Genomic DNA, 22,430 nt, shown 5'->3' with positions numbered 1-22,430 from the left:
TCTCTTGTAATCCAGCGACAACAATTGTTTTTAATTTAATTATTTTATATTAAGCTTATTAAAACCACCATTAGGTGGTGTATTTTTTTTTCTTTTTGTGGCATCGGCTTGCAAAAAATGTATAAAAAAATATAATTACACCAGCATGCAAAACCCAGACCTACTGGTTCTGCATATGCTTGCTTTTTGAGGGGAAGAGGTTGAAAACCTGAGGAACTTTGATTCTGCCTCTGCAGAGGTTTTGCTTTAACCCTCTTCAACTTTTGATTCTATGCAGAGCTTTCAAAAGAATAAAGGGAAGAATAAACTAAGTAAGGGGAAATATTTTGTTAAAAGTAGGTATTTTAGGGAGAGAAGAAAAAATTGTGAAACCTATTGCTTGAATTATTAATTTATTTTGTATCAACTTCACCATCTCGCTCAATCAATCAATCAGTCAATCAATATTTTTCTTGCTAAGTGTGACTTATCACCTCTGAGGGTATCCAGGAACTGAGGGTCTCACTTGAAAAGCCAGGTCTTGAGTCCCTTCCTGAAGTCTACCAGTGATGGTGATGTACGAAGGTGGAGGGGAAGGGCGTTCTAGGATTTGGTGGCGAGGGGGGAGAAGGATCAACCTCCGTTAGGGCAACAGCAGTTGCAAGGTGTCTGTGTAAGGATAAGGTGGGCGGAGAGGAGGTTTCTGGGTGGCTGGTGGAATTTTAGTTGGTGGTTCATGTAGGCTGGTCCCTGTTCGTGGAGGGCTTTGTACGCATGGGTCAAAAGCTTGAAATGGCATCTCTTCTGGAAGGGGAGCCATTAGAGGTTTCTCAGGTTGTGGGAGATGTGTGTTATTTTGAGCAGGTTGAGGATCAATCTGGATGCAGTGTTTTTGATAGTTTGGAGACTTTTCATGAGTTTGCCGGTGGTACCTGCAAAGAGTGAGTTGCCGTAGCCCAGATGACTGGTGGTGAGTGCCTGTCTCACTGTTCTCAGGAAGATGAATTGTTCAGATTTTAAGGTGAGTGAGGTTATGAATTCTTTGATGGCGTTGCTGTGGCCACTGTATAGTCCTGGGGTCTGTATGTGAGGGTGCCTCTGACGGTAGATTTGACATTGGTGTTGAAGCTGGAAGTTCAGATGTTCAATGAACAGTGGAATTTCGTCTTTGGTGGTTGTCCAGATGATTTCTTCCCTGTGTATGATGGTGATGCCACCTCCATGTCTGTTGGTTCAGTTGCAGTGCTTCATCTTGTAGCCACTCAGAGCGGTGGTGGCGATGTCTGGGACTGACCAGGGTGAGCCAGGTCTTTATGATGAAGGTTACATAAGTAGCAAGGGTGAAAATGGTGGCCCAGACTTTCGTGGCATCTTTCCAGTGATCTGGCATTGATTTGGAGGCATTTGAGTTGATCCGGTGAGGCCTCGGCCAGCAGGAATGGCGTAGTGTGGGATCGTGTGGGGGTGGTTGGTTCTGGTGTGGAACTGAAGTGGCAGTGGAGGCAGGTTAATGGTCCTCCACGGAGTGGGGTTATACAGTTGTTGTTTCGATTGGGGTCTAGAGTATGGAGATAGGTAGCGGAGTACCTGTGGGAGTCTAGATGGCTCCTAGTGCTGGTTGCAGTCCAGATGTGGACAGGTGCAGATAGGCTTGCCTTTGACTGCCTTCGGTGTGCCAGCAGCACGCCCACTGCGTGCGGCTTTGCTACAGACGGCCTTCCTGCGACCTCCATTAAGTAGGTACTGGGTGGGGGTAGGGCACTGGAGAGGTGGGAGAACGGGATGGCGGGAAAAAAATGGCAGTCAGGGATGGCGAGGCAAAGGCTCCTAGGGGCTCTAGCTTCTGGCTGGAGGGCAGGAGTAGGTCACTGGTCTGGCTGGCAGAAGTCAGGTAGAGGCGACTGTTCTCTGGGGGAACTGGACTGGACCTGCTCAATGGAGCTGCCCTGTGGTCTCCAATAAGTGGGCTCTCAGAGGCGGGAGGGTTGCTGGGGAGGCAAGAAAGCAGGAAGCAGGAGGGTGAGCTAAAACAGTGGTCAGGGATGGTGGGGGCAAAGGTTCCTAGGGACACTGGAACCCTTGTTGGCTTCCAATTCCAGCTGGCAGCAGTCTTTACAGCTGCTTGCTGGAGGGCAGGAGTAGGTCACTGGTCTGGGTGGCAGCAGTCAAGTGGAGGCGACTATCCTCTGGGGAGCTGAACTGCAGCACTTAAATTTTTTATACGCCTATATATTTTTTTCATTCAATACTTCCACCTCTTTGGGTAATATGTAACGTAGGAAATTACATTGTTTTATTCAGGATTTCTTGAATTACTTTAAAATAATGTAAAAAAATAGTATAATGTTGTCTAATGTCATTTGTTAAAATATATTTACCAACTCCTTATGGTTACAAATGAATTACTATCAGTGAATAAAAACAACCAATTAACAACAGAGAAGGTTTCATTAAAGTTCTGCTTACAGACTTGGGGCCTGATTGGGGTCTTGGAATACATGGCAGAGTCTCTGCATTTGTGGTGGAATTTCCACACTTGAGGTGGAATCTCTATACAGCATACTGCAGAGAGTGCACTCCGCAGAGATTCCACCTCGAGTGCGGAGACTCCACATTCATAACTTTACTACATTGAAGTCCCTTTTTGAATCGGAGCCAGAGTGTATGCACACATGAGGTCTATTAGACTGTGATTTGGAGACTCGGTCTGCATTTATTAGAGCAAATATAATTTTGAGGTAGATTTTCTTCTCTAATTTGAAATTTCACAAATTAGTATAGCATGGTTATTAATTCAAGAATGTTAGGAGGCTTTGAAAGAAGTAAGACATAATGAGCATGCAGTCACTACTGCTTTGAGCGTGACACCATCCTTCTGGAGACATTATCATGAGAATCAGATATTTGGAAGGTCAAGGGTTTGCCCTTCAGTTTCAATGATAAACTTAGTTTGAATGACTTACATACAAACGACTACACAATCTTTCACAATCTCAGAGACAACCTAGAAATATCAAATGTAAAATGCAGGCAGTAAACAGCAAAGTGGGTACTCAGCATATGGTGGATGGTTTGTGTCCCTAGCCTCCTTCAGTTTCTGGGTAGGTTTGTCAAGCAGTCAAGGTCTAGCAAATAGGGGGTGGTGTTGAACAATTAAACTTGGTACAGGCAAACACAATTTGAATTTTGCTAACTGATAAGTGAAGGAATGTCCTGATTTATTAAAGACACAGAGGTGAACATTATGCTTTCTCTTTTTGCTGTTTATTCTCATATAGCAGTTCAGTAGAATGAAACAAGCTTCAAAGCACACAGTGCTGGTTATCTGAGCAGGAACAGACAACATTGAGGAAGGCTTCCATAAAGCATAAATAAAGGCCAACAAACCAGCACTGCCTCTTTATTTATGCAAACTCATAGTCCATGAATGAAGCATGCAATGAAAAAACTGGAAGAATTCCAATAGAAAGAGGACAACTTTGTCTCATTCATAGTCCATCATATTTCCATTAGCTTCCCTTTGGAAAACATGGAAATCAGTGATGGAGAATGGTCCAACAAAACCTTAGGACATTGCTGATGTAGATGAGACTGGAAAAAATGAAAAATAAAAGAAATTATACTTAGATAGTGAAAGAGCATTAGTCAAGAAGTGACATAACCCCAAGTTTGAGAAAATGCATTGCAGTGACATTGAAAGATGTAATATCAGATACTCACTTACCTAGAAGACAATGTGCCTAAGTGCAAGTGTTCCTTCCTTGCCAACATAGTGGTCTGCCCAACCAATTTAAATGCTGGAGCACCACAGGTTTAATCATGGCAGTCCAAATCTACCATGATTAAACCTCTCCTAATGGCCCTGTTGAGTATGGGTCCTTTAATTCTGCCCACCTGATTTAGATGAGTGGAATTAGAGGCCTGTTTTTACTCCATGTCACTGTCAGGGAAGCCCTGGTGATAAGGAGCAGTAAAAGTTGGTAAACGCTTACCTTGCTATGGGAGAGGAGAGTTTTATTTTTGACAAGAAATTCCTGCTTGAGATTGTTTTTTAAATAAAAAAGAAAAGAGTTTGGTGGAAGACTCAGTCATTTTGATGGAGCCCGACACCAAAATGCATTGACAGAAACTGCCATGATGGCAGATTCTGCCAGTGCTTTTGAAAGTGACCACCAGCTAAGGGGTCATTTCTTAGAACAGAGGGCAGCATCTCGGTCAGGGAAATGGAGTAATTTACGCCATCGACCTGGCAGAGAAATGGGTCCTATGCCACAAAATATAAAACTGGCCCAAAATATTAATAACAGTGTATTATTATCTGGCCATGATTAAAATAACTGAAGAACCAGATTCACATCCCACAAAGTTGAATAGAGATCTTTTATTGGGTTGGGATATCTAACTTCATTGAGCAACCTGCAAACCAGAGTGGTGCTCACCCACTGGTGCATTACTTACTTTTTAATGACCTGTCGAAATGGCTGACTTATAATCATTAGTGGTGAAATAGGATTTATTTTGCGCAGCCAGAGAGACTATGAAATTAAGAATTGAGGTGACTTTTGCTGATAGTCCTGTTCTGGCAATAGCTAGCCCTGAAGCCTCTCAAGATGATTTGTATCCCTTGATTATTCCATGAGCACATGAAGATCTTATAAGTTCCAAAGGCCCCTTATGGGAGATGGGAAGATTCCAGGAAGCCACAAAAGCCTCCATACCACCAGGATGAGGTTAGCTTCTAGAAATAGATTGTGAAAATTACCCCTCTAATTCAGCAGTAGGGATGGGAAGGAAAACAGAAGGTTTCAGAAATCTGGTGGCAGCTATAAGTGACAAAGGTACAAATCTGAGCTTTCCAGTGAGGTGCAATCAATACCACAGACCTATGGTAGGCATGTGGAAATCATCACAAAAGGTGAAAAAGTGCATAGGGACCCATATGATCAATCTTGTAGAAAAACGTCCATCTGCAGTGCACCTGGGTCAGGCCTAAAACTGAAATAATGTTTAGCTGTGTTGTTCAAAGGGATGCAAAGGAACCAGTTCTAAAGAGGCTCCAATACGTGTTAACACTCTGAAAATCTATGGATGCAATGTGTAACTGTCAATATCTATGATCCATCTGTAGCATTCAATTCCAGTCTGCTACCCAACTGCCTAGACCTGGAAGATATTCTGCTTTCAGGACGATACCTTGGTCAAAACAAAATTGCCTTTAGGGGCTTTGTCAGGTCTACTAGGATCTTTGACTTTTCTCTCCCGGACAATGTATGCTACCACACTTCTGTCAGGTTGTGCATGTCCACTTTGCCCTTTGCAAAGGTGTGAATTGGAAAGGGGCCTGCAAGAAGATCTATATAATTCATGTGCAGCAACAACCCCTGCTGTGACCATCCTCCCCCAGTCATGAGCCAAACCCTCACAAAGGTATTGGAGATGGGCTAACATTATATTACAATGATTCTCCTTTGCCCTCCCTTGTCCCTCAGCTGATGGCATGCCTTACTTTGCATGGTAACTCTCTCTCTTGTCCTCTAACTGAGGGCATGCAGCCTCCTCCTCTTCTCCAGAAGAGGAACACTGGCTGAAAGTACTGGAAGGACTCGCCATGTTGGGATCTGTTACTTAGTACAAAAGTGGTTGGCAAATCAATCCCTCTGTCTTCCGGCTCAGGTAAAAAACATGCCTATCAAAGGCACCTGCCAGGGAAGAGTGAGCTTTGTCCACAGAACAAAAGATTTGGGCATATTTAATGATCACTTTTATAAAACAAAATCACCTAACAAGAGGACCCAAGCCTCTGATTCCACGGCCTGTTGATACCAAGCTTTGGGACAATTCTTATCAATAACCCCTTTCTTCTTTCTAGGGATAAGGTTGACAAGGCATTGACTAAGAAACATAACGATTAGAAAATATCTCTGACTCCTCAACTCCTTAACTTGTCTACCAAACTCGCAATCTTTGTAAATTGACCAAAAATGTCCATTAGCTGTTCTTGACATCTGGGCCAAGCTCTATCAATTCTCTTCAAAGGATCCCATCCCCCTTTTCTCAAGCATGTCACTATTTGCGATCCAGGATAGGTGTAGCCATAGCCTTATCTGATGATTTGGGTCATAGGCATTCTAACCTTGTTATGGCGCTAATTACTCTATCAAGAGGAGATCTCATCGTTGACTTAATATTATGCTCAGCATTGCTAGCAGGGGACTACTCCAAAGAGTTGGGTGCTAGATTAACAGAGAATCATATATAGGCTGTCCATTGAAATCAATAGAAACCAGTGGCAGGGTGTGAACACCATGCATTCTCTGCTATTTAAACAAGTCTGCTTCATAAAAATTACTATCATAATATGTCAGTATCCGTTTCAGAATCATAAACATCATCATCATACCTATTGAAGGTATCAGATATTGAACCAAATGATCTTTTCTATGCCTTGCTTTTCCCTTTCAGGCTACAAGGACCTCTAGTCATCATCTGTTTGAAGATGGATACTACCATTCTCAAAATTTCACAATCATAATTATCACAATATACCAGATGATACAAAGTGCTTTGATTTAAGTAGACTTTTAACACCTTATTATTGTGCTTCTCATCCAGAAGACATTGAACCGTCAGCTACCAAGCCTGAATGTTATAAGAGTAATCTGCTTTTCCCAGCAGGCATGGTTAAATTATTTGAAATAGCTTTAGCCAGAGATATACCCATATCAGAGGCAGCAGACCTGTCTGAAATATAAAGAAATAGCCCTATGCAGCAACTAGGAGACAGGTGCATTAATATATTTGCATTTGTTTTCCTTCACTACTTTATCCTTACTTTACTCAGACCCATGACCTCTAGAGTCATTGAAAATATTCTTCATATTTAATTATAAAACATATATCAGAAATCATGTAATTTGAAAATTACATTTTATTATCAGAAAATCTTTCTAAATCAATAGGAAGCTGTAGCCTTAAATTGTACATTGGAATACACAATGCTGAGCACCACTTACACTCTCATCAACTAAACAAACAAAACAAAGGGAAAATGTATGAGCTCCAAGCTCCTAATTCAAAAAGAAAACAAAGCATGTATGTAACACAAACCCCAGAATATACCACAAATACCAGAATATGGGGGTCATTCTGACCCTGGCGGTAATTACCGCCATGGCGGATGTCGGCGGTAGCACCGCCAACAGGCTGGCGGTGCACCGCTGGGCATTCTGACCGCGGCGGTTCAGCCGCGGCCAGAAACGGAAAGTCGGCGGTGTACCGCCGACTTCCCGCTGCCCTTGAGAATCCTCCATGGCGGCAGACACTGAAATTCGCGACGGGTGCAACTGCACCCGTCGCACCTTCCCACTCCGCCGGCTCCATTCTGAGCCGGCGTCCTCGTGGGAAGGGTGTTTCCCGCTGGGCTGGCGGGCGGACTTTCGGCGGTCGCCCGCCGGCCCAGTGGGAAAGCCAGAATGACCGCCGCAGTCTTTTGACCGCGGAGCGGTCTTTCGGCGGGAACCGCTTGGCGGGCGGCGACCGCCGTCCGCCGCGGTCAGAATCATCCCCTATATCTCTAACAAGGCAGAGCAACCATGAAAGGCTGGCAAATAAATGTGTGTTAAACTTATCTTACAGCATAGCAGCAAAAAAAGAGGCAGTGATAGCTTGTTGGTCTCTATTTTCATGGGAGCCTTTGACTGTGTTCCTTATTCCTGTTCAGGTGAAGGGCAATGTGAGTCTTGTAGTTTTTCCTCTGGTTTTGTAATACAATTATTATGGTTACAATCAAGATGTAATCCACCACTCAATTCTGTTACTGTCAGACCAGAGGTTATTAGGCAAAATAGTTGAGCCTGCTTGTCTCTTGTATCCGAAGGTTGACCTATTAGATCCTGGAAACCCAAGCACCTAGTAAGTCCTTGTGGATGTTGACTCTTAGGCTAGTGAGTCAAGCAGTCAAAGATTTACTCACAAAGGTGGGGTGGAGTTGGAATACCAAAGCTCAGTGATTCCGAAAGTGTGCCCAACAAATTGTTCATCAGCCAGAGCTTAATCTTTGTTAAAGGAAGCACTATAGTCTCTGCCCAAAAGAAAAACTACACAAATGAGATATTAGAAATATGGAACTATCTCAATCATTACAGACAATATAACACATTGTTTCAAACTGTGCCCTTCTCCATTATAGAAGGCAAATCCCAGTCCAACAGTAGCTCACTTCAGTATCAGTTTGCAAGCACCATACTGGGCCATTTAGCTCCCGGGTTGAGCACCCAAAGAAAAAGACACACTTTGTCTATCACTTGCAGCTAAACAACAGTGGGAAAACTGTGGAGTGCCGCGTCAGATTTGTAAGGAAGTTCTGGAGCTCAGTTCTGGATGGCTTTTTAGCATGCTGTGTTTTTTAAGAGCTCCTGTATTCGTGGAGGTTTTGTTGTTGTCTCTGCTTTCAGGTCAATTGGTTTCATGCATCTAGTCTGAATGTTTCCTAATGCTTAAAGTAAAAAAAAGGAGATTTGTGCACTCTGTTTTCAACAAAACTCACAACACAATGTTGATAATTTAATAGGGACCAATTTATTATTCACTTAATTTGGATTTCAAAGTTTATCTTTTCAAATCAAAAGTTAATTAATCAATCAATCAGGGTTGATAAAACACAGCTAATCACCCAATAGGGCATCCAGGCGCATGCATGTCCCGGACGCTTATTCAAACAGCCAGGTCTTAAGGGTCATTCAGAATTCCAGAAGTGAGGTGATGGTCCTGAGATGATTGGGGAGGCTTTTTCCATGTCTTTGCTGTGATGTGAAAGAAGGAGCGTCCTCCACATCTGCTTCTGTAGATGCGGGGAGTATGGGCAAGAAAAAGGGAGGTGGAGAAACGGCTTCTCGATGGTTAGTGGAATTTCTTGCAATGGTTCATGTAGGAGGATCCTTGGTTGTGCAGAGCCTAGTGTGCGTGGGACAGCAGGTTGAATTGCCATCTCTTAGGTATCGGTAGACAGTTGAGTTGCCTGCGGTGGGATGAAGGTTCATTGGAGAAGGTTGAGGATGAGTCTGGCTGAGGCATTCTGTATGGTCTGAGGTGTCTCTAGGAGGTATGTGGCGATTTCTATGTAGAGGATTTTGCTGTAGGCTACTGAGCTGGTGATGAAGGCTTGTGTCACAGTGATTCTGGTATGTAGGGGTAGCAACTTGAACATCTTACATAGCATGTGCAGAGGGAGGAAGCAGGCGGAGGAGACAGTGTTGATCTTTGACTTCCTGGTGAGCTTGTTGTCAGTGATGATTCTGAGGTTCTGGCGTGGTTGGAGGGAGTGGGTGCAGGTCCTAGGTCAGATGGTCACCAGGAGTCATTCCATTTGTTGCTGCTGTTGCCAAAGATCAGTACTTCTGTCTTGTCTGTGTTCGGCTGCAGGCAGTTGTTCTTCATCCAGTCGGCAATGCTTGTCATGCATTTGTGGAAGTTGGTTTTGGTGATGGTGGGGTCATTGGTGAGTGAGAGGATGAGTTGGGTGTCGTCTCCATAGGAAATTATGTTGATAACATAGGATCTGGCAATGTTGTCCAGCGGGGTCATATATGCATTGGAAAGCATGGGGCTGAGGGATGAGTCCTGGGGGATCATCTGGGTTCTTCTGGTGAGGAAGTGGGTGATCCATCTGAGTGCGTCCCCTTGGATGCTGAAGCGATGGAGTTGTTTGATCAATGAGTGGTGGAATACGATGACAAAGGCTGCTGAGAGGATCAGAGCTGCTTTTTCTCCTCAGTCGATGAGTGTTCGGATGTCACTGGTGGGTGCAATCATGATAGTTTCAGTACCATGATTGCTGAGGAAGCTGGATTGGGAGTCATTGAGTAGCTGGTTCTGCTTCAGGTGTGTCATGTATCATGGGTGCGGACTCAAACTTGTCCTAAAATTTACCAGCTGTTGTTAACTCCTCTACAAGGCACCACACATAACCTCACATTTCATGTCAAATGTGAGATCACACGTAACGGTGTATATTATATCACTTTGACATTACAAATTATATCACAATTAACATCACGCTTAACACCAACTAATGTCAGCTCTTTCACACATCTGTTGTTTGGTATTGTAAACTGAAGTTTATTAGGGGGAATTTGCATTTTTATGGCTCTCTAATATGTATGTTGACACTACCCCTATGTAACCACTTGTCATGCCTTGCAAGGCCTGAGCAAAAGGTGTGACCTTCAGTTTTTAATTCAATGTCCTTATGGGATTCCTTCTTACATTTTTCACGGTTTATGTTTAGAACTTTTAATAAGTATTGCTTAATCTCTTAGGGGGTCATTCCGACCCCGGCGGTCAAGGACCGCCGGGGCCGGGGATGCGGGAGCACCGCCAACAGGCTGGCGGTGCCCCGCAGGGCATTCTGACCGCGGCGGTTTGGCCGCGGTCAGACCAGGAAAACCGGCGGTCTCCCGCCGGTTTTCCGCTGCCCTGGGAATCCCCCATGGCCGCGCAGCTTGCTGCGCGGCCATGGCGGATTCCGACCCCCTCACCGCCATCCTGTTCCTGGCGTCTCCGACCGCCAGGAACAGGATGGCGGTGAGGGGTGTCGTGAGGCCCCTGGGGGCCCCTGCAGTGCCCATGCCAATGGCATGGGCACTGCAGGGGCCCCCGTAAGAGGGCCCCACTTTGTATTTCAGTGTCTGGTTTGCAGACACTGAAATACGCGACGGTGCCACTGCACCCGTCGCACCTACCCACTCCGCCGGCTCCATTCGGAGCCGGCTTCCTCGTGGGGAGGGGTTTCCCGCTGGGCTGGCGGGCGGCCTTCTGGCAGTCGCCCGCCAGCCCAGCGGGAAAGCCAGAATGGCCTCTGCGGTCTTTCGACCGCGGAGCGACCATATGGCGGCTCCCTCCAGGCGGGCGGCTCCCGCCGCCCGCGGGGGTCAGAATGACCCCCTTAATGTACTATTGTTAGAGAATGTTGGTAAATGAGGGGTTAGTACGGGGTTACCTTTTGTGTCTGCAAGCGGAAGCAGCTACGATCACTGGAAACCATCTGGCAGAGTTGCTGAATGGGAAGCACTTGCATTGTCCAATGCTGCTGCAGTTATCCTGAGCAGCCGAACTTTTCAGTACAGGTCAGGACTTGGGAGCACTTGAGGAGAGGGCACTTGCTGAACATTCTCATACTGCCTGAGCAGATGAAACTGAAACCAGGCCTTTGGGGCCTCAGGTGACTTGCTGCTAACAGTGCTGCAGCAATGTGGGAAACTTAGTTGTTGGTGGACTGGGGTGTGAGCCCTCATCAAGCAACAACCACAATCCCCAGAAGGATGAACCACAAAAAGGCACTGAATTAACTTCTGAGTAAACTTGGGTAGCTTGGCACAAAAAGCAGTCAGGTTTAAATTAGAGGCAATGTGTAAAGTATTTATGCAGCACACAAACAGTAATAAAATGAAACCACAACACAAGAAAAATCCCACACTAATTTAGAAAAAATAGACTACATTTTGGTGAATTATTTGACACCAAAACAACAAAACTCTGATAAAAAATACCCTTCACAGAATGGGTTCAGGAAAGTCCATAGCACTGAGTCAGCCCTTATTGCTACTGAGGATTCTATAGGGAAACAGGTTGACCGAGTTTAGGTGCCATTTTGGTGTTGCTGGATCTCTCAGTGGCTTTCAACACCATTTCACCAGCTCGAATGATGTACAGGTTCAAGCAGGCTGGGGTGAAGGAGGTGGCTTTGAAGCTCTAGTGTCCTTCCTGAATGAAAGATCTAATATTTGTGATCTGTTGAGACTTACGGGCTCTCCCTTTTCAGCTTCCTTGAGGAGATCCAAAAGGCTCCTACCTGAGCCCTACTTTGTTTAATCTGTATGTGGCTCCCTTGGCAATACTGGTCCAATCATTTGGCTTCCAGGTGTCTTCTTATGCTGACGACACCAAGATAATCATTTTTATCATAGATGATCATGATAGATTGGCTGCCAAACTTCGGGCATGTATGCACTAGGTGAGTGGTTGGATGAAGATGAACGGGCTCAAAATGAATAGTGAAAAAACAGAGATTACAGTTTTTGGGTTGGATAATGACATTTAGAATGAGCAGAGCAGTGGTGCCAGAGAGTTGTGGTGCTCTACCTGTTCTTGTTTCAGTAGTAAAGAATCTGGGGGGGGTGATTTGTCAATGCCCTATCATTTGACATTCAGGTGAATAGGATGGTCAGATCATGTTTTTGGTTGATCCATATTTTGAGAAAACGTCTTCCTCTGGTTCTGCAGGAACTCAGGATCTCAGTGGTCCTAGCCCTTATTACATCTTGGCTTGACTAATGCAATGTGCTGTACCTGAATATTAATCAACTTGCTCTGAACAAACTACAAATGATTCAAAATGCTACAGCTTGCTTAGTTCCTGGCCTGCCCAACCATGTTTCCATGTCCGAAGGGCTGCACCAAATGCATTGGCTTCCTGTAAGGAAACAGGTGGCCTTCAAAGCCCTTTGTTTGGTGCATAGGGCCCTATATTCTCAAGACTTGGGATTTTTGAGGGCTGCCATTAAATGGTATGTGCCAAGGTGCCTACTGAGATCAGCAGGCCATTTTCTAGTAAGGATCCCTGAGACTAAGAAAGTCAGGTGGGTGGACCGAGCTTTCTCCGTGGTGGCTGGGAGATTGTGGAACTCCCTTCTGGATATGATTCGGAGGACAGAGGCGCATCTTGCGTTCCACAAACAACTCAAGACATGGTTATTTTCTTTAGAAGTGAGGCTCCTCCGTCCTCAATAACTCCCTTACATGCTTGTTTTGTCTGGTTTTGTGGCAATCTTTACCTAGGTGTAGTTTGGTGGCTCCTCTTTTACTAGCGCTTAGGTACCTATTTGTCTTATGCGCTCTACAGGTGCTACAAATACAATACAAATACAAAAACTAGCGCCTAAAAGATCAAAACACCAACCACAGGTATTTAGTCGCGCAAGACAAGGTAAAAGTTGAAAAATATGGCTGACAGCAATGGAGCGCGGTTCAGATGCAAGTAGTGGATAGGACCTGGTCGTCTCTCACCTTCAGACTTAGAAGAATTTTCAGGAAAAATGTTCTGAGAAGGAAAAGTTCAGTGAGTCAAGGATGCAAGTGGTATGCGAGGAGGGAGCATAGATGCAGGCAAGCCTCTGTACAATGCTGTGGGTAAGATTTCTATGTTCAGACTCTATTGGGCATCAATAATCTCCAGCAGGAAGAGGCAGGAGGCTGAAGCTGACAAGAGTTCCAGGAGGCCGTATAACGCTTTGGTTAATTACCTCTGAACAGGATTTGCTGCTGAGGAAAAGAACATATTGGAAACTGCAGCAAAGCAGTCTAGTGGAGTACACAGCAGGTCACAGTAGAGCGCAATCCTCTGAGAGTTCTTACGCAGGTCCAGAAAGTGAACTGAAGACTGGGAGTAGTTTCTCTTTGAAGTGCTTTGAATTTCCTTACTCCCCTACCCTGACTCGAAGCTGGCTGCAGAAACAATATGGAAGTGGCAAGCCCTTTGTTTAATGGCAGAGCACAGCCTATTCAGTTGCACATGGAGCTGTGCCCAGCCCAGCTCCGCCCCCCATCCTACAGCAGATAGCCTATTCAGGCACACCTAATCTTTCTATTATATGAATTCACAAAATCTAAGTGTCAGTTGCACCAAGTCATGTGACCCAGGACAGGCTGCAGGCATCAACTGCTAAGGGCAGGCAAATGCCAACTTTCTAAATGTGGAATTTTCAAAACTGTAAATTAAAATCCAATTTTACCACTAAGGAGGATTGTTAATGACAGTTTCATAGATATCAAACCTGAAATGCGTATCTGTCCTCCATCAAATGTTAGCACTTTCTAAACGTAATTAGGCACCCCAATGGTATCCTATGAGGCAGATAGGCCTCACAGTGGTGAAAAAAGAATTAAAGAGTTTTCACTACCAGAACAGTAAAACTTAAAAGTTCATGTCTAACCTTTTAATTGCAATGCACTTTGCCCTATGGGCCACCTTGGACCTACTTTAAGGGTGATATATATGCAATAAAAGTAGAGTTTAAGGTTTGGCAAGTAGTTTGTATTGCCAATGAGAATTGGCAGTTAACACTGCATTCAGACTACAATGGCAGACCTGATTAATCTTTTAAGGGACTACTTAAGTGGATGGCAAAATATGCCCACTAGTAGCATTTAATTTACAGGTCTTGGGTTTATGTTATACAACTCTACAAGGGACTTATACGTACATTTAATATGCCAATCATGTGTAAGCCAATGTAACCATGCTTAGGGGATTGAGGACAATCACTTTAGCACTGGTTAGCAAAGCACAGAGTCGTAAGGCCAACAAAAGATGTATTCAGCTGAAACAATTGAGGTGAGTAGGTAAAACATTTGTGGAAAGACCACCCTACAGCTGCAAAGTCTAACAGGCACACTGACACATTTTGGCTAAGTTCCTGAACGGTCAGAAGGAAGAACTCTTGAGTATGGCCTAATAGTTTGCATTCAACCAGTGAACTGGGAATAACCCTGAACACGTTACACAAAAAAGTTGGGACAGGGATTTGCCTGAGAATTACTAGAGCCCCGGTCCCATGGAACATTTTTTTTTGTATTGCATTTGAATGTTGCATCACTTTGCATGTGTAAAATTCAAAATAAAATACAAATTTTTCTTATGAGTACAAATATTGGCTGGACATTGATCTAGTGTTCACACAGCTTGCACTTTGAGTTATGAGTTGTGTTCACTGACCTGTATGTACACGGCCCTCAAGGGAGCCTTGACTACTCACCCACAGCTACCACTGAGAGGCAAGTGCAGGAGGGGTACATGGCCCATTTGAGTGGGATCCATAGGAGGCGGGACCCAGAACATCCGAAGTAGATGTCCCCAACCACCAGGGTGGGCTTTGTAGCCCCTGTGTCCCCTGTGCCTGTCTGAAAGAGGTTCTGACTGCGATAAAGGGTGGAACTAAGTAGATTGTCCCAGTTATGGCCTAGATGTAATGAAGTTAATAAATGTTTCTAAGTCTCAATCTGAAAAGGAACTTTGGGCGAGATATGTACAGCTGATCTCAAAATACTGATCGCAATTTACGACCAGTATTTATGTAACCAATGTGGTAATTTGCAAAATGACCTATGTATTAATATCATTCGGCAAATTACTGATTCATGGCAGGTCACCACTGCGTCCACTTCACATTCAAGAAAAACACTGAACACCACCGCCCCCCACTACCGTCACACCACCGCTGGGGAAAAGTCACCGAAGACCAACTAACCAGCACCCTCTCCAAGAACCCACCGCCCGACCCCACCGACCTGGACTCCGCCGTCATCAACCTCCAACAGTGGATCCTCAACTGCGCCAACACCCTCGCACCACTCAAGAGGCCCACCGTCAACCAAAAAAGCAGCCTGGTTCACAGACGAACTGATCACCTCCAAACGCACCTGCCAGAAACTCAAGAAAAAATGGCTTCTCGAGCGCACACCCGACAGCCTAGCAACCCACAAGGAAGCCACCCGCAAGCACCACCAACTTATCCGACTCGCCAAATGCTCCCACTTCACTGAACGCCTAAACAACAACGCACACGACAGCAAGGAACTCTTCTGCATCGTGAAGGAGCTCTCCATCCCCAACGCCAACGCCAACGACGTCCCACCATCCCAGAAACTCTGCGACGCACTCTCCACCTTTTTCTACCAGAAAATCGCCGCCATCCACGATAGCCTCAACACCACTCCTCCGCCAGAACCCACCCCCGAGAACTCCTCCCACGCCGACCACCTCACGAACTGGACCCACGTAGATGACGCTGAAACCCGAAAGACCATGAACTCCATCCACTCAGGATCCCCCTCAGACCCCTGCCCACACCACGTCTACAACAAAGCCGACTCCACCATCGCCCCCCAACTTCGTAAGATCATCAACCTATCCTTCGACACCGCAACCTTTCCGGACAGCTGGAAGCACGCTGATATCCAAGCCCTCCTCAAAAAACCCAAGGCTGATCTCAATGATCTCAAAAACATCCGCCCGATCTCCCTCCTCCCCTTCCCAGCGAAGGTCATCGAGAAGATCGTCAACGCACAGCTCACCCACTACCTCGAAGACAACTCCATGCTGGACCCCTCCCAATCCAGATTCAGACGCAATCACAGAACCGAGACCGCACTCCTCGCCGCCACAGACGACATCAGACAACAAATGGACAACGGTGAAACTTCAGCCCTCATCCTCCTAGACCTATCCGCCGCCTTTGATACGGTCTGCCACCGCACCCTACTAACTCGTCTCCACGAAGCCGGAATTCAAGACAAAGCCCTCAACTGGATCTCCTCTTTTCTCTCCGGCAGAACCCCGAGAGTCCGGCTCTCACCCTTCCGCTCCGAAGCCACCAACCTCATCTGCGGCGTCCCCCAAAGCTCCTCGCTAAGCCCGACGCTGTTCAACGTCTACATGGCACCCCTCGCACAACTGGCCCGTCAGCACAACCTCAGCATCCTCTCCTACGCCGACGACACCCAGCTCATCCTCTCCCTTACTAAAGACCCACACACCGCCAAAGCCAACCTCCACGAGGGACTGAAATCCATCGCCGAATGGATGAGAAACAGCCGCCTGAAATTAAACTCCGATAAAACAGAAGTCCTCATCCTCGGACGCTCCCCCTCGGCCTGAGACGACTCCTGGTGGCCCACCGCGCTGGGACCCCCACCCACTCCAGCCAACCACGCACGCAACCTCGGCTTCATCCTCGACTCCGCTCTCACCATGTCCAAACAGGTCAACGCAGTCTCCTCCTCATGCTTCAACACCCTCCGCATGCTCCGTAGAATCTACAAGTGGATCCCGACGGAAACCAGAAAAACGGTGACCCAAGCCCTCGTCAGTAGCAGACTTGACTACGGCAACGCACTCTACACAGGCATCCCAGCAAAAGACACCCAACGACTCCAACGCATCCAGAACGCATCCGCCCGCCTGATCCTCGACATACCCCACCGATGCCACATCTCCCACCACCTGAAGGACCTCCACTGGCTCCCCGTGGACAAGAGAATCACCTTTAAACTTCTCACCCACGCGCACAAAGCACTACACGACACCGGACCCGCCTACCTGAACAACAGACTCAACTTCTACATCCCCTCCCGCCAACTCTGCTCTGCCAACCTCTCCCTCGCCATCGTTCCCCGAATCCAACGCAAGACCTCCGGCGGCAGATCCTTCTCCTACCTCGCCGCCAAGACCTGGAACTCACTCCCGACCTCCCTGCGCCAGACCCAGGACCTCCTCACCTTCAAGAGACTCCTCAAGACATGGCTCTTCGACGGATAGCAGCTGCCCCCCCCCTCAGCGCCTTGAAACCCTAACGGGTACATAGCGCGCTTTATAAATTTATTGATTGATTGATTGATTGAGGTCACAATTCGAACTACCTTATGAATAATAATGATAGAGGTTGCACTTTGTGATCCACTGGGAATTGCAGCCATCACGTAGTCAGCAGGCCACCATGTCTGTCATTGTTTTTATATAAAACAATCATTTTCTTTAAATGGAGATCTTTTTCCTTAACAATAATCAATGAAATGTTTCATTTTTATTTTTTAAGATTCTCAAAGGGAACCGTTTACCACCAACTTTGAGTTGGTGGTAAAGTATAAATGTTTTGTAACTGCATTCCAGTCAGAAAACATTGCCACGTATCACTATGATTTGATATTTAAACACACCCCTTCTAAACACTGAATCGTTATTAGGTTGCAAACCCAAATTGCAATTCGATAATGTGTTTAAAAATTGCAAGTTCGGTTTGATACACTAGTAAAAGCCTTTTTGTGTTCGCAAGCTGCCCGATTCTACAACCTAAGCCATTTGTGACTGCAAAAAAGCTTTGTACATCTAGCCCTTTGCTGTTTTTCTAAGAGAAAAACTGTTCTTCATGTTGGACAAACCTGACAATCCAACATTGTGGACTGCTGCTTGGATATTTCTTGTGGTCATTCCTCTTGAAGCTCTGCAGCAAAGGATTAAAACATGTTCCCAAACTTCCTTTGGTACCCAAACAACCACAGGAGTACACTACCAAGGTTCCAGGCCTTAAGGGTAACAGGTAGAGATCCTCAGGTGCTGGACAGAGGGCAATAGCAAAGTGCACTTTGGGCCCAGTTGCCACTGGTCAGCTACGAGGCGGGTCCTTCCTTATAGCTTTTTTATGTTCCTGGGTCCTTTGGATTGCAAGTGGAAGGCGGTCAAACCTCCTTAGGTCCTTCTCGCAGGTCACAGTTGCCACGTGCAGCAGGTTTAGCCCACTAGGTATCTTTTCCCAAGCCCAGCAGTTTTGAGAGAAAGGCTTGATGAGGGTCCAGCTTTGTAGGGTTGAGGAAAGCCTGTGGGTGAGGGACCCCCTCAAACACTCCTAGTTGCTCTATGACCAGCAGGGTAAGGTTTCCCAAGCCCTGACCTATCTACTTTTGCTATGTTTCCTTTTTGCTTTTTTGCATCTAGGCCCCCAATGCAATGCCTTAATAGGGACCACCATGTTCTCAGATGCTCTCAAAGGCACTCCTCTTAGTGCATAAGATGTCAGCCCCTGAGAACCTCACGTATTAATGGCAACACTGTATTAATGGCAAGCACCTCAACTGTATGTGGCAATACAAGGGACTAATGTTGAGTATACAAAAAAATGGTCACCACAAACAATCAAAATATCTCAGCCCCTGCACCTCACTATGTGCTCCATAGGCCTTGTGTGCTGTTACCTATTGTAATCACTGAGGTTTGCCAAGATCTTACAAATTCATGGTTACTCTCAGCAGATATCTTGGGTGTGGTTGTATTTAAATTAAGCCCAAGGAAAGGTCTCTGCTTTGCCTCACTACTTCAATAAGGAAATAACTCTCCTTAACTTTCTGTAACTCACCTGCAGCTTCTAGATTCATCTTTCATTATCAGCCTGGAATCTTCTCGAACTTCAGCGCTATCCAGCGACAAGAAAGGACATTATAGTTTAAAACTAAAGGCACCAATTTAACTTTAACCAAGAAAAGTTTTTGAAAATTAGGAATAGAAAGCAATAGGAGAATGATATAAAATACATTAACCAACAAAGGAAAAAGATACAAGAGTGCATGGAAAAGTTACATCATCTTCGGCTCAAGTTTACAAGTGTAAAGTAACATTTAGAAAAAATAAGGAATTTAGAAAAAGGACTTCAAATTAACAGGTATTGTGAAATAGTAAAGAGTCAAGCCAAGCAATGTTGTTTGTAGATGATAATACTTGTATGTAGCTAACCATTGTATGTATCTTTTAGATCACTGAATCTCAGTTAGTATGAATTTAGAACTGTAAATGATCACATTCCTATGCATCACATCCACCAGAAAAGCTTTCTATGAATCTCAAATACCAGAGCAGAGTTCAAATCAAGCTAACACACAGGTACATCTGGAAGATAAGGAAAGAGGGATTCGTCGACTAAAGAAAATTCAAACACTTGAGTAGTAAACAATTTCGAACTACTTTTGCCTCTTTTTTTAAAGGCTTGACAGCTCACTCAGAACTATTGAGGCACCACCATCCCAAAGATTCTCTTCACTAGTCCTGATCAATCTGTGTTGGTTTATATATATCTCCAGAAGTAGGAGCGGTTAGATGAGTGGAGATGGGTCCAAATCGTTTCTGCAATTCTACATTGCAAACTGCAAGGTAAGAGCTGCCACTCAGGCAGGCGAATCCAAGGTGGTGAAGGTCTGAACTTGGGCTCTGAGAGTGGGGATGTGAGTCAGTAAGTGTATGCTCCAGGGAGAAATTTCTCTTCTCATTCACAGTTCACATGCAAGGTACAGGCTGGGAAAAACTAGAGAGTTAATGCAAAGTAGCCTCCAGGAACTTTAGGTAGGAAAATATTCCCCTTTTTAAAAGCTACTTTTCCTGAACATTTGTACACTATCGGGTGATTATCCACACTTTATAAATCCTGATTGATTGATTAATTTGTGATTTCAGAAGATCAACTTTGAAATTCCAATTAAGGAAGCCATACACTGTGAGCCTACGGTAGGCGGACTATTCAACAAGCTCACAGATGTTTTATTGAATTGGCCATATATTTCTTAGATAAATACATTACTTTCTGCACTAAAACATCACAGTTCTTGTTGATGTACAGTTATTAATGAATCTATTGGTGGTTTATTAGACTCTGCACACTGCGCACTGCTGTCTACAGCCCAGTGTATGTGCTTCGACCCATACAAAGTTATCGATTGGCTAAACCCTGATTGATGTAGTTAACTTCCTATAAGGCCACAGTATGAGGGGGAGGAACTGAGCGAATGGCGTGTTAAGTGGACTGCAGAACTTATTCTTCCACCAACAATCTCAAATCGAGAAGACTACGTTCTGCCCCTCTTTCATTTGCCCATACTCCCCACATCTACTGAAATAGAAGTGGAGGATGCTCCTTCTCTCACATCATAACAAAAGCCTGGAAAAGTCTCCCCATGCACCTCTGGACCATGACCTCACTTGCGAAATTCCGAATGGCCCTTATGACCTGATTGTTCGAATAAGTCTCCGGAACCTGCAAGCGCCTAGATACACTATTGGGTGATTATCCGTGCTTTATAAATCCTGATTGATTGATTGATTAATTTGTGATTTGAAAAGGTCAACTTTGAAATTCCATTTAAGGAAGTAATAAATTGGTCCATATTGAACTATTAACCTTGTGTTGTGAGTATTGTAGAAAACAGAGTGCAAAAATCTCCTTTTTTTACTTCAAGCCTTAGGAAACATTCAGACCCAATGCATGAAACCAACTGATTTGAAAGCTGAGACAACAAAAACTCCACGAATACAGGAGTTCTTAAAAAACATAGCATTCTAAAAAGCATTCCTGAACTGACCTCCAGAACTTCCTTACAAATCTGACGCTGCACTCAGCAGTTTTCAGACTGGTGTTAAGCTGTTAAGCAGACTGCTATTAAGCTGCAAGTCATAGACAAAGTGTATTCTTTGCTTTGGGTGCTCAACCATATGGGTACATATAACACAAATTGCATTGAGCAGCGTTAAAGTACCAGTATTGGATCCTCCTGAAAAGGTGTTCTATCACCACACATAGTTTTATATTATGTATAAGGCATAATTGGTAAATCTACAGTCGCAAAGTTTTATGGCCCATATTTGTGGGGAATAGGCATTGGTCAGCCCTGCAAGTCTTCTTGTTGCGCTAGAAGTGAAGGGCAGGAATGCGCTATATTTATGAAATACCGTGCATTCCTGTCCTTTCCCTCTGTGCTGGTGCACAATTAGCTGCCTAGCACCACACACACACTTACACCAGCACACATGGAAAGAGGAAAAAACTTTTACGCCACCCCTGGGGAGGCGTAAGGTTTTGGCGCTGCCCCAGGTTTACGTGATTTATCAAATATGGGACAGCGTCAAAATCCATGAGTGTTGATGGGAAAAACGCACCACAACACCCATACAGCGCCTCCCTGGCGCAAAGCAAGGCAATGTCATGTCATGTCTATGAGGCCATTCAAAGACATGCAAAGTGGCTTTGTGTGGCCTCATAGATATGGTTAAGAGGCTTGCGCCACCGGAGCATCAAAAAAGTGATACTCTCGCAGTGCAAGCCTCTCATTAATGTGCCCCTTTGTGTTATTCATGAAGAGAGCCAAGCTTCGTCCTACAATTTGTGCGCCAAACTGTGACTCTTCTTGTGAATGCCAGAACTTTTCCTTATGCCGCAATGCGTCTCTTCCCGTGAAGATTTCTTGTGTATACTAGACTTTATTTGTATGCTGAAATGCGTCTCGAGAATACGCCAATATCACTTGTCAGTGAACCATCTGCGAACTGTTTGCAGTTAGCAACGTGCAGATGACAGAAGTTGCACTCGTGAACTGTGGCAGCTGAAGGCCAATACATTGTTTTGGGTGCTTGAAAATGGAGGACGTTTTGCAATTATCCCAGTTGAATATTCAATTATTAGTCTCAAATATTGGTCTAGATCATCTAAAGATGAATCGATACATATTGACAGTAATCCTACAGACAAAAGATCTGATACGTTTATTTCAATATGATTTAATTCAAAGTGAAATAATTCGGTAGATATTTAAACCTGATGGAGTCAACACACTACGTGCTCATTTAATTCATGCACACTCTATGAATATGTTTTACCCATAACGCATGATTATTGACACTTTTTGCACATCGTTCAAGGTCTCAAGTGACATTTCTTTGGAATCTGATGGCAAAAATAACACGGGGAAACTAAGACAGAAAAATACATGAAAGACAAATCAAAGCGTTCCTTTGACATTACTTTGAAGGAATCTTAAGTATCTCTTCAGGCAATACGTACATATATTTCTATTTTTCTCCCACT

This window comes from Pleurodeles waltl, chromosome 1_2, assembly GCF_031143425.1.
Source record: "Pleurodeles waltl isolate 20211129_DDA chromosome 1_2, aPleWal1.hap1.20221129, whole genome shotgun sequence".
NCBI classification, from domain to species: Eukaryota; Metazoa; Chordata; class Amphibia; order Caudata; family Salamandridae; genus Pleurodeles; species Pleurodeles waltl.
Note: the sequence above shows the minus strand (reverse complement) of the source record.